We start from the raw sequence: 15,457 nt of genomic DNA, 5'->3' as shown, positions 1-15,457 counted from the left end.
ACGCTTCTGCCCATTGACTTTGAATGGGGTGACGTCACTTTGCCTCGCTTTTCGCCGAACTGCATTGTGGGGAAGCAAAGCGAAGATTTTCAGGATTCAAAAGTTGAGCAATGTTCAACTTTTGAAGCTGAGGTGGAAGCGTCAGCCAATCAAATCCCATTTATGCAAATCTGACAGTACAAGCGCTAGCCAATCAAACCGCGTGCAGGCTGGGAGAGCCAGACCGCAGTTCATTTTCTATATTCCTGAAAATGGAGGAGAAATTAGTTATTGCGGTAGCAAATCACCCGGTTCTTTATTTCAATCAGGAGAGACGTTGATGTATGAAATACATATTTATTACTGGGATACGTCATATGAATGAAATAATGATTGCCAGAATTGAGACAGGAGAATGGAATGGTGTTTGGCGATTAGGCCCCGGTTTGCAGGATTATCATTCAGGAGGGGAAGAACCGCTCCAAAGAAACCCCCCGGGGTCTAGACACTGGTGGTGGTGATGGGAGAAGGATTAGCTTGGTCCTGTAGGAGACGGGAGGCGAGAGGGGTGGAGGAGGGTTGCGTATTGTCATCTGGAATGACAGCTGACAGGAGGGAAGAGCAGATATAAAGGGATTAGGAGTGATTGGTTAGCTGGGGAGTGATGCCTCCGATCACCTAATGAGGGGGGAGGGTAAGGAAGTGACGTGAAATATGAATGAAGAGCTTGGTCTACCTGCTTGAACTTGCGCTGAGCTTCATTTCAATCAGTAGAGACGTTGATGTATGAAATACATATTTATTACTGGGACACGTCATACAGATGTAGCACTGAATCTCAGAATCCAGCTTACAGCTTCCTGCCTACGACCTGCCAAAGACCAGTATAGAGGAATGTTAAGCCCTCCCACTATTTTCCAAGAGTGCGTTGCCAGATTTTCAATTTCAGGTTTTAACCAGGAGATGGCGCTTCATTCACAAATACAGAAAGACAAGTTTCATGGACTTTCAGTTGTGTTTTGAAGAGCATTTGAACACATCAATATTTTAGATCAACTAAAGTATATCTAATCTTGTAATTCAATAATATATAGTCTTTATATATTAAATAATCATAATTATAATGTAAATGTTTACATTACACTTCTTTATTTGTTATGCTCATACTTTAACCTTTACAATTGTTTGCTTTAATATGCAGTATATTTTTTGTATATTTTTGTGTTTGCTTCCTCCTGCTCCCTTTCGGACATATACTGTATGATTTATTATTATTATTAATATGAAGATATTATTAAGATAAGATAAGATGTTACTTTATTGATTGAACATTTTAGTTTAGAATGTGCTGTCCCACGGTAATTCAGAAGGCTCAAAGGTCACATTCCGACCATTATTTAAAACAATATAGGTGCTTTCACACCGTCTACAGTTTGATTTGTATAGAGGGAGCTCTGTGGCTGAATGGCCAGATTAGGTGTGGCACATTTATCATAGGTGATCAGAGCTAACTGCCTGCCGTCAGATTTCATTTAAAAAACAGATCTGATTTTAAGACTACTTCAGCGCTCATAGAGAATGATAAGAATAAGAATAATGCGTATTGAACTGGTTTCATTAATTAGTGAGTTTATTTAACACTAGAACCGCCAATCGGGTCAATTTGTGTGATGTGTGTTGTGTGTGTGCAATGTAACTTTTTTTCAATAAAATATTAAAGTCTCCCAGTCCATGACTTTTCCTGAAAGTGTGTTATGTAGCACCCTATGTTGTTAAAAATTGCATTCTAATAGCGGGATTTGACAGGTTTAGGTAGGCCTATACAAAAACCTCTGGCGGTTCTAGTGTTAAAGGCCCAGTGAAGTGTGCACCTGTGCATGATCTGTTATGCTAATACGTATAGTAATGACCAAAATTGTCCATTGGAACCCATATCAAAAAATGTTGGAATAGCAACAAATTTGACGAGTTTTGAATTTTCCGGGGAAATCTGCAGTCGACCTTCGCCTTCGTGGGCGTGGCTTGCGATCTACTGCGTGACGTCACGAGATGGACGCCGCTGCACTGTTTACATTCACCACCGTTCGTTTTTTCTCTTTTTCAAAGTCGAATTTCTCAACGTTTTTGAGCTAGTATTTTCCTGGAAAGTGTGTCGGAGTCGACTGGAAGTGATTGCCAATCGAGAAAACCTGACAATGGAGGCGACAGTGAAGAAAGAGGGATGAAAAACACAGGGGAAACGATGCATTGCCGCTGGCTGTAGTAATGTCAAGTCTGCCGAAGTGGCGAAGTTTCTGTTCCCAAAAGATGAAGGTGAGCCTGGCTGGTGTCATTGTTTCGGAGATTCTTTGATTGATCATGATAAATAAAGGCCAGTGGTCGATTCGAGAGAGAGAGAAAGAGAGACTGACAGAGTTACAGGGTTGTTGTTAGCATCTGGTGCTAGCTCGGAGCTAACGGAGATTAGCTGTTTCAACAATAAGGAGAGGGAGAGTGCTCTCCTGTGGGACTGAGAGAGATAACGTCAGCTCAGGGAGGTAAACTGTAGCCTAAGTTATCTCAGTGGGTTTGGTCATCTATGTAAACAAATATTTCCATCTATGTAATATTAGTTGTATAAAATAGGTTAAGAAATCATTCCAATGTTTTTTGATTATTGAAATATATGTTTCATATGAGTGTTGAGAGCTGTATCCATAAATCTCTTAATGTTGCCCTCAAAGTGCACCAGATTGATCACTTTCCTCATCTATCCTGTCCGAAAAGCTGTCCAAATCAATCATTTCTCTCACACTAGTATCACTTTCCAGAGTCTCCGCCATGTTTACAATCGCAACTGGGTACATCTTGTGACGTCACAGCCACTATCGTCTGCAACTTCCGTTAGGCTCAGACGGCAAAATTAATAATTCATTAATTCATTAATTATGAATTATTAAACATTATTTTAGCCATGAACAGGCACAATGATATGTAAGGAATGAAACTGCCATTTCATTTTGGTGCAAAAACATGCACTTCACTGGGCCTTTAAGGTAATTAGGTACAGAAGAAACCCTTTTTTATCAGTAACGAATTTAGCAGTTGAACATAAAAGTCAACTAACTGAGGGTCACTTGCAATGACAGTGTTGTGTCTAACTGTAAGCTTGTCACTCAGAGTAACCTACAGTTAATTTAGCTGCTGGAGAAGAAAGATCAGAGGGGGAGGGGGGGAGAGAGCTGTGGTTGATGGGCCATTAGTTGTGTAAATACACAGCTGAGAGCTGCCGTTTCATTCAGACTGTTTAAAAAACGGTAACAACGGACTATTTTTCTTAGCGGATGCATGTCAATTTAAATCAATACATACAACTATTTGTTAAATCAATACAACTATTTTTTAAATCAATAAAAACATTTTCTAAATCCATAAAAGCATTTAAATTAATATTGGGAGTCATGTCGTTACTTTGTTGAGAATGTGGCCATGTAATAAGCGGGATAATTTGCAGCGACTTGTTCCTTATGGGGAAAATAACACCCGTCATGTGTGTGTAGAGGTGTGTGTGGTTAAAACACTTTCATGAAGTGAAGGAGGTTTTCCTTCTATAAAACAGCTGTGGGCAGCAGTGAGTGTCACGGACATGAATTCATAGATCAAGGCAGACTGGTGCACAGACTCTCCTGTCCTGCCAGGCGACACGCCCGTTCTAAGCCGTGTCCCTCACTCCTCACATCCCAAGCATCCCCAAAAAGTGTATTATGTTGTTACATCGTTTCAGATGTTATGTTTCAGTTGTGCTCTGTCTCTGTTCAGTGATGCAAACTTGTCACCTTTCGGCGAAATTCGCCGTTTTGAATCCAAAATAGGTAGTTTGTGTGATTCATGTAGATCTGCAATAAAAATATTTTTGGGGTATGGGGGGGTCTGGGACCCGGAGTAATCTGCGGCCGTGAGCTGTTATGTGACATCATGACACGCATGGTGTTCTTTTTATATATATTATAATGAAGTGCGAGCTGTGTGCTCGAGTCTTCCTGCCTGTCGGCTCTGCTCCTGAGATGATGATGGTCTAGCTTCAGCAGCTACATTACCTACGGGTGCGTTCGTTAATATTAACTGGGCGTCCGGAGTCACTGTGGCACAGACTGGACCGCTGGTGAACAGCTGTTAGAACGGGCCCTTCAGGTGTTCAGAGCAGAGCTCCCTGATGGAGCGGCAGAGCGTGATGTGAACTGAATTTTTTTTCTGTGGCAATATTATTTAAGGAATCGTTGAGCTAGTTAGCTAGCATACATTGTCACTATCTGCTAACGTTAGCTTTAGCCTTCTATTTCTAATAGTTTTTTCATAGGCTATAAACAGAGGTGGTATAAGTATATATATATATTGTACTTGAGTAAAAGTAGAAGTACTCAGATCTTGTACTTGAGTAAAAGTAGAAGCACATAGATCTTGTACTTGAGTAAAAGTAGAAGCACACAGATCTTGTACTTGAGTAAAAGGAGAAGTACTCAGATCTTGTACTTGAGTAAAAGTAGAAGTACTCAGATCTTGTACTAGAGTAAAAGTAAAAGTACTCAGATCTTGTACTTGAGTAAAAGTAGAAGTACCAGAGTGTAGGAATACTCTGTTACAGTAAAAGTCCTGCATTCAAAATGTTCCTCAAGTAAAAGTAGAAAAGTATTCTCATCAAAATATAGTGAAAGTAGCGACAGTAAAAGTAGTCATTGTGCAGATTGGTCCATTTCAGAATAATATATATGATATGTTTTTATAATGATTTATCATGAAAGTGTTCTCAAAGCTGGTAAAGGTGCAGCTAGTTTGAATGACTTTGTATACTGCAGGGTAGCTTGTGGATTTACTCCAGGTGGAACTAAAGTCTGATTTAACACTTGATTATATTTCACATCATTCATCCACATCTGTAAAGTAACTAAAGGTATTAAATACATGTAGTGGAGTAGAAGTACACCATGTACCTCTGAACTGTAGTGGGGTAGAAGAACAAAGTAACAAAACATTGAAATAATTAAATAAAGTACAAGTATCTCAAAATTGTGCCCAAGTATAGTACTTGTTGAGTTTATGAACTTAGTTACTTTACACCATGTGGCTATAAAGATAGAAAGACTAAGCCTTGCACAGAGGCATGAAAATACATTTTCAAAATGCTCAACAGTGCTGCCAAAATTATAAACTGACTGCTCCACAATTTGAAATAAATGCTTTTATATATTTCTATTAGATGTGACTCTTTGGCGTTTCTGTTATTATTAACACTGCTGCTTTAGTTGTTCTGCTAATATCCTCTCTTATTCCTCATTTTAAAGCCGATATTCTGTGGGGTGGGGGAGCCAGGGGCTCGGATCCTTGTCACCTTTTTCATACCTGATGAGTTTGCATCCCTGTATGTTAAAAAGCCTCAGTCACCTTAATACATGTAATAAAAACATCTCAGGTCAGTAACACTCAAAGCTAAATGTGCAATACCATCTTCAGCTATGTTACAATTTATAATGTTATTGTTGTTACATCAGAAGATGTACATATTGGAATGATTTCTTAACTTACAGTAGGCTATTTTTTACAATGTGTGTTGGAAGGATTTATTAAATTACTATGAATATTGTCATTGTTGAAGGCTTTTAGAGAAGGGTGAACTATAAGCCTGAATTACATAACATTTTATACCTAAAAACTAGGGCCGGGACTCGATTAAAAAAATTAATCTAATTAATTGGAGGCTTTGTAATTAATTAATCGAAATTAATCGCATTTTTAATCACATATAAATATTTGACCTGAGAACAGTGAGAAGCAATTTTTTTCACATGGATTTTAGTATACCATTGAATAATGACTGAATACATAAGCTTAAGCAACAAAACATTGTTTATTTTTTTCAAGGTGGTACTTAACCAAGACCAACAGAAAAGAGCAATTTTTGCCAGAAAGTGTAGCAATACCATATTTAGGAATATAGTACATTTCAGAGATTCAGGTAGTCTATAGGTAGGTAGACCTTCTGTAAACTATAACACTTTGTTTTTTAATTAAAACACAATACTTTCAAGTACATTCAGAAGATTGGAAACCCTGACTATTAGAAAACATCTCTCTGTTGCTTCAGAGGCCATAACAGACTTTGTTGATTTACCAACAGTTGATTTAAAAAATCTCATACATTTTAGTCCAACTATCTCAATAACCTTGGCCAAAACAATAAACAGTTCAACATAAAGTGCCAGTTGCACCAACAACATAATAAATAGTTCAACATAAAGTGTACTGTACCATTTAAAATAAAATAAAAAAAGTGCCAGTGATTGACCTCAATCCCTCCTATTCTTCCAATATCCTGATGAAAAATAAAATCTCTCTGTTGCATAGGCCACTGTTTGATCAACGCGAATTGGGTGTGGGTCCTTGTACTCCGAGTCGGGCTAACGTCCACGCTAGCTGCTATATGTTTTGCATTGAGCTGATACTTGAGGCTTGATGTGCTGCGGTGATATGCGAATTCCTTTTTGCATAATTTGCAAACAACCGTGCTCTTATCGACGCTTCCATCCGTCTATTTTTTAAAACAAAATGTCCCATCCACGGGGCCAGCCAAAGCGGTCTCATCAGCTTCTTCGTTCATGTTTGACTATTGTTCACTGTGGTTTGTTGTTGTCTGAAGTCATGAACGTTAGTTGGTGCTCCACTATAATCGGTACCCCTGAAACTCATCCAGTGAGAAATGTTCCACGGTGCAAAAATAAGTGCGATTAAAATGCGTTAATTTTTTTAACGCGTTAATTTTTGGGTAATTAATTAATCTTAATTAACGCGTTAAAGTCCCGGCCCTACTAAAAACATAAAAGCCATAATAAATGAATCACAATTATTCTAGTTATTTTTACCTCCCGTATTGCTTTCAACCCACCAGCTTTTATGGTGTTGTTACGTCACTAACTGTAAGCCTGTCACATACAGTCTATGGTCACTCAGAGTAACCTACAGTTCATTTAGCTGCTGGAGAAGAAAGATCAGGGGGGGAGGGGGGGGAGAGAGCTGTGGTTGATGGGCCATTGGTTGTGTAAATACACAGCTGAGAGCTGCTGTTTCATTCAGACTGTTTAAAAAACGGTAACAACGGACTATTTTTCTTAGCGGATGCATGTCAATTTAAATCAATACATACAACTATTTTTTAAATCAATAAAAACATTTTCTAAATCCATAAAAGCATTTCAATTAATACTGGGAGTCATGTCGTTACTTTGTTGAGAATGTGGCCATGTAATAAGCGGGATAATTTGCAGCAACTTGTTCCTTATGGGGAAAATAGCACCCGTCATGCAGATCAGGATCCCTCCGCCACGCTTTGGGATCCTGATCTGCCGACGAGGCTCCATTAAAATGTAAATATTTTTAGTGAATTACTGAGTTTAGGCACGTTAATAACGTTTTAATGAAGTTGAATACAGTATATTCATATGTGTCAGTGATTTCATGTCAATTTGGCGAACATAAACATAAATGATCGTGGTGAAGATGATGATTAAATTAGGATTAAAAATCGAGACCTGGGCTGCATTTCCTCCTGTTCGTTTTTTTCGACTAAACAACATTATTTTGTTAAATAACAACATGGTGATGTTTTGTAAATGATTACACGTCTCTTATTTAGCACAGAGTATGATATCCGTGACATATGGATCTTAAAAAAGTTCCGCTGTACATCCAGCGTACTGTATCTGACTTTATTTCACATGAGCTCCAGTGTGGAACCCCACTGCACCCCCTGGTGGATCAATGATCCATTGCAGCTGGCTTCATTAAAATTACATTTATCTATCACGGGGGCCTCGCGTTTCAAACTGTCTGAAATGAATCGCTACATCTGTATGAATTAAATAATGATTGCCAGAATTGAGACAGGAGAATGGAATGGTGTTTAGCGATTAGGCCCCGGTTTGACGGGTTTTCGTTCAGGAGGGGAAGAACCGCTCCGAAGAAACCCCCAAAGAAGTGAAGTATGACATACTGAGCTGTAATGAGTTTCTTACCTTGTGGGCTGACTGTGGTGATCTATGGATGAAATGAGAGATTAACATGTGGATTAAACAATCGTCCAGAATCACTGCCGGGCTTACTTTACATCATAAGATGCTGACCCAAAGGTCGACGGCCGGAATCAGCGCCGGACTTACGAGAACACTACCACTAAACAACGGCCGGAATCACTGCCGGGCTTACTGTACATCGTAAGATGCTTGACCCAAGAGTCGATGGCCGGAATCAGTGCCGGGCTTACTGTACATCATATGATGCTGACCCGAAGGTTGACGGCCGGAATCAGCGCCAGGCTTACGTGAACACTACCACTAAACGAACGGCCGGAATCACTGCCGGGCTTACTGTACATCATAAGATGCTGAACCAGAGGTCGACGACCGGAATCAGTGCCAGGCTTACGTGAACACTACCACTAAACATTGCCGACACGATGGTCGATGACCTGCGATGCAGGGTTAAACATTACACAGATGAACACTACCACTAAAATGCATAAATACCAGGTTAGGGAGATCTTTGGATGGCCGCGCGGAGTTGATGTCCGGCCGAATGTAGGACGTGAAGGCAGAGGAGGACCACCGTCCTGTTGTTTTAGGAATGAGGAATAATTACCTTGATTGCGGCAGGGTTGCTGCACCTATCCTGAACGAGCCCTGAAATGTTCTTAAGACACCACCACCAGTTATATGCATGTTTACCATAGGTAAACTGGAGAGATCTTGGATAGCCGGCACGAGCCGATGCCAGGCAAAGAGGGAGATGTAGACGATGTAATGCAGCTGTTAGCTTGAGTACAGTAATACATGAATATCATACCCTGCTTAACATAAGCCATATGAGCATGAAACCAAAATATATGAGGTGCAATATGAGCAGCATAAATAATTTTTGCTTAGGTAAATACTGAAACATGACTCATGATTTAGGACTAGCTTAATTAGCAGTTTAATTACGCCACGGTGAGAGATAGATGCTGATGTGCTTGGTTGGGTGATTAGACTGTCTTCTATCATCTTACATGAACTTCTCTTTCTCACTGAAGAAACCCCCCCAAAACCACGGATGGGGCAGCATCCGTGAATTTAAAAAAAAGAAGCCTCATTGAGTGAGTTGATACGGCCGCTGCTAATGTGTGGCGTTAATGGGGGTGATGGTTGGAAGGATTATCTGCCACGTGGTTCCTTGAGCGAGGTAGTGGCAAAGCTGCGGTTGCGCCTGGGGCATACAGACCTCGGATGAGCATCCTTGCAGGAACTGCAGATGTGGAGGAATGTACAATATGGGTGGGAGTAGGGCTGCAACGATTAGTCGACATAATCGACGACGTCGATCATAAAAATTCGTCGACGCGGAATTTTAGTGTCGACGCGTCGTATAAAAACAATCAGAGAGCCGGTAACGTTAATTCAAAACTGCGCAAATGTTCATTTGTAACTGCAATGCACTACAGGAAGTGTTGGGGGCAGTATACTCTCCATTGTCTGCCATGACTGCATTCTGTACTAACAACAAAGAAGAAAGAATACGAACGATGGCGGAAAGGAGAGAGAATGAGGGTGATGAAGAGCTCAAAAAAGCGAGACCGAGAGTTTCAAAAGTGTGGGAGTATTTCACAGACGACAAGCCAAAGAAGTCAGTGAAATGCAGAATTTGTAAAGGGGAATTGGCATTCCACGGCAGCACTACAGTGATGCACGAGCATTTAAAACGCAAGCACCCTGGAACCGTGAGGACTGCTACTTTGGATCATGGGTAAGTTTGAGCAAGTTAGCCATAGTCATGTTTACGTTAGCTTACATGTTGGAAAACAGAACGTCTCATGGTTAATGCTTGCTAAGCAAACGCTATTTCAGTTATGTTGAGGTTGCGTGTCCACCAACGAGCTGCTAAACAGCGCCAAGCTTACAGCGTAGTAGAGCACACTAGAGCTTTATGGACGCTGTAATTAATTCCAAACTTAAAATAATAATTAACAAGGGTCTGCGAAATGACAAGAATAAAATGCGATTGAATTGATCCTGGGACTGGACAACAGGGTGACATTCACAGGTGTGCAGACTTGAGGTAAAACATGCACTGGAGCCCGGAAAAGGAGCCGTGCCCACAGGAAGCAGAGATGGAGGGTGTGACAGAAATAATCGTTAGATTAGTCGACTAATGGAAAAAATAATCGACCGATTAGTCGACTACCAAAATAATCGTTAGTTGCAGCCCTAGGAGCAAACATTTTCATTAAAGTTATGACAAATCTTCTCGTCTTGCTTATGCTGCACCTGACGGCTTTGACTATTATTCCCGGAAAACGGCGTGGGGAAGACTCTAGGCCCGGAGAGAGGCACTGAAGGGCAGAAAGGGGAGGTGTGGCACTGCGCCAGAAGCTGTTGCACGTAGCGACTTGATGGCCGCCGGTAGCCATCACGAGCAGCTCGGTGTCCAGCACGGACCAATCCAGGCGAACGTTGTGATGGGCTAAGTGAAGCGCTGCTTTGCTTGAAAAACTATTATGGTAAAAGTAGAAAACGGATCTTCCGTATTTAAGGCGAAGATCGCCGATCATGGCCAGATAAGCATCTAATTCGATCCTTCTTTCGGGGTAAACTGAACAGAGAACGTCCCGAAAGATGCTGAAAGCAACCAGCAATTGCCCTATGCTGAGGTCTTTGAGGAGCCGGGGGTCTGAAGACTTGAAGACGGCAGTGATGTTCCCTCCAGTCGCAATGTACTTGTCGCACTCCGGGGAAGGCAAAATAAGGTATCATTGATTTGGGCATTCTCTCAATAAGCAAGTGGAATGGATTTGATAGTGAAGCGCTGACACAGCGCTCTACAAAGTGCGGCGAGTGGATAGACCGATTCACGGACTTTCCACATGGTAAAAGTGGGGGCGTCTAAACTAATCATTTGAAAAAGTGGGAGGGACTTGTCCCACCCTCATATAATGGCTGTGACGCCCATGAAGCAAAGCATAAAGTGTCCACCACAATTCTAGGAAGGGCTTGTGGTTTTTGACACCTTGAGAGCGGTTACAACGGTTGACGAAGACAATGTGCACAGGATGCAGGTGAACTACGTAAAAGACTGAAGTATGAATTAAAAACAAAACAATATGCTAAAGTTAAACAAGAGGTAGTTGATTCTGCGTGTACAAATGTGATGCAAAGGTTGTCTTCATATGCACATACAGTACAGTTGATGGAAATAAAAATGATAATTCCCAGGTTCCTCCAACAATGCAACATACAATATACTTAGGTGTGAAAAAAATACAGCAAAACAAAGTGTTAATGACACTATGGTGTAAGTAGAAATGCAGGAATTATGTACTTAAAATATTGTGTGTTATAATGTCTATTAGCAAGTGTGAGTAGGTACCAGAGGTCGCGTTAACCGAATATATTCCATCTATGAAGGAATTATTTTGACAATTAGGGAAAAATCTGAAAGCTGTCCGTCATTTTGACAGATTAGAACAAATTCAGAACAGCGCCAAAGTTTCCCCGCAGCAGGGCTCCGGTGTTATGCCCTTATGTCGTTTCCAGACCTAACTATGCCGTACAAATCATTGAAATGTCTGGGAGTTTATGCTTTACACTGTGGCGCGCTCCCGCGAGGTGCAGTGGGCATGCACAACACGGCATAACACCGGCGCTAATCCCCCCCCCCGTTGACAGTTCACGAGCGTGCTCTTCCGCCCCCCCGTCAGTTGTGTACAGACCTATGGTACAGACCGACGGGTAATAATGGAATTTGACGGAAATGTTACGATGCTGTCCGTCAAAATGACGGGCAGCGAAAAAGTCTAGCGCAACCTATGGTAGGTACATACGGTGTAGTCACTGCCCCCCCCCTGCTGTTAGTGTTCTTCAGGCGAACTCACCCTCTCTGTGTTTGTAACTGTCGGTGATATCCATCCTCTTCCTTGAACCGACAGACTTGGTGATATTTTGACCCACTCTGTTAGTGTTAGTGGAGATTTTCACCTCTGAGTTGTCAGCTTTGACCTAACAGAACACAGAGAATTGACACAAAAAATATTAAATCATAACGCAATCTCAGGAAAAATAAAGTTTTTTTAAATTCCCTCAAAGTGTGTTTGAGGCTAACTGACCAGCCAGTCGACACAGTCGGCATTGACCTCGGAGAAGACAAATCGGGTATCATATTTTTGGTTTGTCTCTCCTTTAAGCCCCTGTCACACTGTTCCGAAATTGACACACGAATATGGAATTGTGAATTTCGCACGAAGATGGCCCCGAACCAAGGCAAGGCAAGGCAAGTTTATTTATATAGCACCTTTCAACACAAGGCAATTCAAAGTGATTTACAAAAAATGAAAGACATGAAGAAAATGGCATTTAAAATCAGTCATTAAAAAGAAAAGATAATAAAATAAACATTAAAAGAAAAAATACATGGATAAAAGTTACAGTGCAGTCTAAGATATGAATAGTTCAATTAAAAGCAGCGACAAAAAGAAAAGTCTTCAGCCTGGATTTAAAAGTAGTCAGAGTTGCAGCGGACCTGCAGATTTCTGGGAGTTTGTTCCAGATATTTGGAGCATAATAACTGAACGCTGCTTCTCCATTTTTAGTTCTAACTGTGGGGACAGAAAGCTGACCCGTCCCTGAAGACCTGAGAGATCTGGATGGTACATAATTTAGCAGGAGGTCAGAAATGTGTTTTGGGCCTGAACCATTCAAAGCTTTATAAACCAGCAGCAGTATTTTGAAATCTATTCTTTGACATACAGGAAGCCAGTGTAAGGACTTCAGAATAGGAGTGATGTGATCCACTTTCTTAGTGTTAGTGAGGACTCTTAACACTTTCTAATAGATGTTTTAGTGAGACCTGTGAAGACACCATTACAGTAGTCAAGTCTACTAAAGATAAAAGCATGGACAAGTTTTTCCAAATCCTGCTGTGACATCAGTCTTTTAATCCTAGATATATTCTTTAGGTGATAGTAGGCTGATCTCTTTTAATGTGACTGTTGAAACTCAGGTCAGAGTCCATGGCTACACCTAGATTTCTGGCTTTATCTGTTGTTTTGAGCATTGCAGACTGAAGCTCAGCGCTAACTTTTAAACGTCCTGCCTTGGCTCCAAAAACCATTACCTCAGTTTTATCTTTGTTTAATTGGAGAAAGTTCTGACACATCCAGTCATTGATTTGTTCAATGCACTTACTCAGTGTTTGAATTGGAGCATAGTCTCCTGGTGAAATTGTTACGTCAATTTGGGTGTCATCCTCATAGCTATGGTAACTTAACGGACAGTAGAGAAAGCTGTGGGGTGAAGGAACCACACACGAAGGCAACATTTACATTACATTTAAGACATACAACTGCAATGAAAGTAAAACAAACAATTATTTTAAAGTATTATAATACTGTACTGATATTTTCCAACTTTGTTCTTTACTTTCTCCGTCTTTATATGTAGGAGATATTAAGTTTTCTCCGTCATTTTGTTTCCATAGCAACAACAACTTCCTCGCCTTCAAAATAATATATTATATCCCTTTTAGTTTCACAGAACACAAATTGAGTTATTTACATAATATGTTTACATAATTTTGTTGTGCAATAAAACAACCAGATGGACGCACGATAAAGGAAATGTTCAAATTCGGCTCTGATCGTAGCAACATCGGGCCATTCGTGAGGGCATCTTAAGCCATCTTTGGCATGCCAAAGATTCTGCCACCGCTCCCGAAGTTGCTGCCGGAGCCTGATAAATTCCACCGGCGGTCATACGATGGCTTAAGATGCCCTCACGAATACCTTACGAAAGGCAAAATGGACACACAAAGTCAACACGAAAATGAACCTTCACAAGGTCCTTCGGCAATGCTTTGTGATGCCAAAGATGTTGCCACCGCGCCCGAAGTTGCTGCCGGAGCCTGAGAAACTCCACCGGCGGTCATACGATGGCTTAAGATGCCCTCACGAATGGCCCGATGTTGTTACGATCAGAGCCGAATTTGAACATTTCCTTAATCGTGTGTCCATCGGGTGTCAATTTCGGGACAGTGTGACAGGGGCTTTTAGGATGGCTTTCACCGGAGTTGGACTACAGCAGTAAACCTCTGAAGGGCAAAAAAGTAAAAATCAAACTTTGCTTAAATAATCACTTTGGAGCCAACTGGTGTTTTCATTATAAGAGTGACACACAAATAACATTTATTTTGCAAATGCACTGCAATAACCTACATGTTTTTATTCATAATCCTACAGGAACTTTCTCCAGAAACTATGGACCTTTAGAAAGATGTTTCAGAAATATTTGGGCCATGAGGCTTTCTTGATTTTAAAGGATGCAAGAACATATGCAGCTGAATTCTTAAAATATTCATTCCTGTGAAAGAAGAAGAAGAAGAAGAAGATTTTTGATTTTTAAAACAAATTTTATTTCCATTTGTTTCAACTATACACCGGAACAAAAAACTAAAAACATTACACAAATCAAATAAATAAACAGATTTTCACGTCTACCAAATAAATGTCATTTGAAAACGTTTTACCCATTTAAAAACATCATCTTTTACACACTTTAAAAACAAAAAACTTCACCTACCCTTTAAAACTTCAATATTAGAGTCATTTTCCCCCAGTGAGCACAGAACCTGCCCAACAGCCCACACATCCAGAAACCCCTGTAGATGATTGATCAGCGTATAGTACGCATGCTCCACCCTCAGACGCGCTGCCACCAGCCCCCTCAGACAGAGCACTGCATCCGTCCACCCTACTCCAGCAAGTTGGTTCTTCCTACTTTTCCAGATTGCTAATTTTGCATTAGCAAACAAGAAATTCATCAATAGTAGGATTTCCTTCTTTTTCAGGATGTATTTGGGGCCATGGACAAAAAGTGGAGAAAACCTCCCCGAACCCCTCCACCCACTCCTGTAACATTTTTTTAAGACCAGCCAACCGGGGACAGGACACCACTAAATGCTCCAATGTTTCTGCCATAAAACAGAACGGACAGCCCCCCCTTGTGCCTGGGTCAAAATGAGCCCTGTATTTGTTAGTGGCTATTGCACCGTGTATAATTCTCCATTGGATGTCAGCCATCCGTTTTTGAACGGGAGATTTATACAGGATCCGCCAGCTGCCCTGAGGGGAAGAGCCCAAACCAAACACATCTGTCCACCTCGACTCGCTGACGCCTGCGAGCGAGCTGAGGTTTAGCACCTTTACGCAGCTAAGATATAGCTTCTTCCCATTGCAGGAGCTGAACATTCCAGGTGTTAGAGTCTCCAGTGATAGCAGGAGACCATCCTCCTTTCTCCATTCCCCCACTGCAGGACCCACAATCAAGGCAGGAAAAACATAATCATGTCCCTTTCTCCACTGGTCGGCCAGATCTGCATCCAGAGCAAAAGTCCGGTGGGATGGCGACAGCGACTGCCACACCTCTTCTAC

General features: G+C 41.1%; 1 long non-coding RNA gene and 1 pseudogene across 2 annotated transcripts in view; both read right to left on the bottom strand.

Moving 5' to 3' along the window:
* LOC307038840 (protein-glutamine gamma-glutamyltransferase 2-like) overlaps positions 1-15,457 on the bottom strand; it is a 69,677-nt pseudogene that overhangs the window by 33,005 nt on the left and 21,215 nt on the right. The window contains exon 9 of the transcript XR_013810658.1: positions 11,909-12,032. The product of XR_013810658.1 is annotated as a protein-glutamine gamma-glutamyltransferase 2-like (transcript). The remainder of the gene's footprint in view (positions 1-11,908; positions 12,033-15,457) is intronic.
* On the bottom strand, positions 321-8,548 carry LOC307038585. The gene is made up of 3 exons (XR_013808039.1): positions 8,532-8,548; positions 8,022-8,043; positions 321-584 (listed from the first exon to the last, which is right to left on the bottom strand). It is a non-coding gene; the product is annotated as an uncharacterized lncRNA (long non-coding RNA).

This window comes from Notothenia rossii (assembly GCF_949606895.1).
Source record: "Notothenia rossii genome assembly, chromosome: 5".
Taxonomy (NCBI): domain Eukaryota; kingdom Metazoa; phylum Chordata; class Actinopteri; order Perciformes; family Nototheniidae; genus Notothenia; species Notothenia rossii.
Note: the sequence above shows the minus strand (reverse complement) of the source record. Positions and strands in the feature narration are given on the sequence as shown.